At 42.1% G+C, this 2,780-nt stretch overlaps 1 protein-coding gene across 1 annotated transcript in view; it reads right to left on the reverse strand.

Annotated features, from left to right (window-relative positions):
• Nucleotides 1-2,780, reverse strand: part of TENT4B (terminal nucleotidyltransferase 4B) — a 64,918-nt gene that overhangs the window by 61,228 nt on the left and 910 nt on the right. The gene's annotated exons all lie outside the window — the stretch shown is intronic.

Raw genomic sequence — 2,780 nt, forward strand, 5'->3', positions numbered from 1 at the left:
CACGGCCGCTGAGCCTGCGCGTCCGGAGCCTGTGCTCCGCAACGGGAGAGGCCACAACAGTGAGAGGCCCGCGTACCGCAAAAAAAAAGAAAAGAAAAGAAAAGCAAACAAACTCCCTGGATCTGGGGTACACAGAGAAGGCTGAGATGATAAGCCCAGGTGAGTTTTAATTTTTTTTTTTTTTTTTTTTCCTTGCGTTATGCGGGCCTCTCACTGTTGTGGCCTCTCCCATTTGCGGAGCACAGGCTCCAGGCGCGCAGGCTCAGCGGCCATGGCTCACGGGCCCAGCCGCTCATGTGGGATCTTCCCGAAACGGGGCACGAACCCGCGTCTCCTGCATCGGCAGGCGGACTCTCAAGCACTGCGCCACCAGGGAAGCCCGAGTTTTAATTTTGAAAGAGGACCATGAAGACTTCAGGATGAAATCCAAACATCTTACTCTACATTTAAGAAATTTCCATCTTACCTCAATTTAAAAAAAAAAAAGAAAGAAAGAAATTTCATCTTAACTAGTGATCTAGTGGGTAAGAGAAAACATGTACATAAAAGGAAAATCAAACATAAGCAAGCTATACCAAGAGCATGAAACAAGTACTACAAGATTTCAGAGGAAGAACCAAAAAAAATCATGAACCTGGGCAACAAAGTCAGCATTTTGAACTGGATCTTGGAGTGTTCAGGGAATAAGTCAACCAGTCTGGCCAAAACAAAGAACACAGAGAGATCAAACATGTGAGACAGAGTGTGTATACAGCTGTCCCACAGTTCCAGTCCACTGTTCATGTGCTTTTTCTTCCTCTCCCTATCTGGACAGTCATGTCAGTTCAGAGGCCAGGGACCACCATGATTTGTTAATCTGTTAGCTAAATGTCAGTCATCCCAAGAACTCAGAATAGTTTTACTATATTTAATCTCAGAATAGCGTAACATTGAGATGCACTCTGAAATCAGATTTTTTTAAATACCTGTATTAAAAAAAGCAAAACTTTTGTAAAAGTCAAGAAATAAGGATCCATAAATCACAACAAGAATTTTTAAGCACCCAGACACTTTTACAAAAACACTCTTAGGAACAGCTTAATAAAATTTTAAAAATTTAACTGCTGACATCCTCTAAAGAAGGAGGCAAAAGAATGGAAAGTCTGATGAAGTGATAAGCACTTTTAAGACAGGTTTACAATCAGTTTTTAAACAGTAATCCCTCTGGGAAATGGAAATTCCTTAATCCCTTTGAGGACAATATAATATTTGGATCAGGACCAAGAACATCTTGCTTCTACCTAAGTTCAAATGTGAGCCTTTTACAGTATCCTCAACATTAAATAGCAAGTGAAAGAGAGGAGAATTTCTAATCTATCAAAAAGAGAGGAAGCCAGCATTTTGGATTTATAATGTATCATTGCTACATACATATGCAGAAGCTTCAGTAAAATGAAACTAGGGAACTTCAAGATTTTAGTTTACAGTGATTACTTAACTGGAGCTTATTCCTGTGAAATGAAACTACCAGAATCTCTCAATATCAATTTGCTTGTCACTAAACCACAGGTTTATGCTTCATCTTGGAAATGCTAACAGGATGGAACCATGAGCCTTTTATTAAAACGAGATGACCATGGAGAGCGCCCTTGAAGCTTAGCAACAGAGGACTAAACCCAGAAATGTTCCCCTCTGGAAAGTGAGGACAGGTTTGACATGTACCCCAATGCCAGTCCTAAAATGCTTGACTACATTTTCCATAAAAGGTGGGAGTTGTAATAGTAGCATACAGTAGACACCAGCCCACTAGAAGCAGATGGAACCCACCAACTCATTTTACCCAGACCTTCAAAAAGGTACACAGAACTCTCTCTGCTTGCCAAAGCAGGGCAGATCTGAATGGATGAATCTAAGAAAAGGTTTCACAAGGGACTACTAATGGTGATTTCATTTGCCTACTGTAGCCCACAATGTAAAACAGGATCTGAAAAATGAAAAGCAATTTTAAAGCTCATTCTCCATACTCAAGCTAAACACACACACACACACACACACACACACACACACACACACACGGCCCAAAAGCTTTATTTTACAAAAATTTTTAAAAAAGACTCTATAATCTATTCCAGCACAGGGGCTCTTCCAGAAGGGAAATCTAGCTGGAAACAGTCCCTGTTTATGTACATAATTCACTAGGGGTCAGGTAAGATTCCATTTTGTAACAGCTGAACTTTAAACAGAAAGTCATTAGTGGTGCAACATTCATTCATTAGCATAAAGTTACCCCCTAGAATGAAAAGCACTGGCTGTCTCTGCCAGGATGACAACTTTACAGGGAGAAACTGGGGCCAAGGACCATGAACTCCTAGAAAGTTCTATCCACCTGAGAAGAAGAGCTCACCATCTCCATCAGCCTAAACTTAACTGTCACCCCATTCCTCACTCCCCACAGAGCAAGGCATCGCTAATATAGGAAAGTTTTAAAAATAAAAAATAAAGAGATGGGCCAAGGGTCAATAGCAGGCAAAGCCTTTCAGGGCTGACACGGATTCCTGTTTGGGATTGGGGGAGGGGGAGGAGCTTTCTGGATGTTTCTATTCTTGGCAAGAAAAGCACCTCCAAGTCCTGTACCGTCAAAAGGCACTAACACAGGAACGTTCTCAGGGAATGAATGATTTGCCTGTGCTAGGCGACTTCATTTTGGGGTGTGATGATGGGGAGCAGGGTGGGGAGGGCTAGAGGGCTGGAGAGGGAATAGAGGGAAGGTGTCTTTGACTAGGGGGGATGGGAGGAAAGAG

This window comes from Lipotes vexillifer, unplaced genomic scaffold (assembly GCF_000442215.2).
Source record: "Lipotes vexillifer unplaced genomic scaffold, Lipotes_vexillifer_v1.1 scaffold342, whole genome shotgun sequence".
Taxonomy (NCBI): domain Eukaryota; kingdom Metazoa; phylum Chordata; class Mammalia; order Artiodactyla; family Lipotidae; genus Lipotes; species Lipotes vexillifer.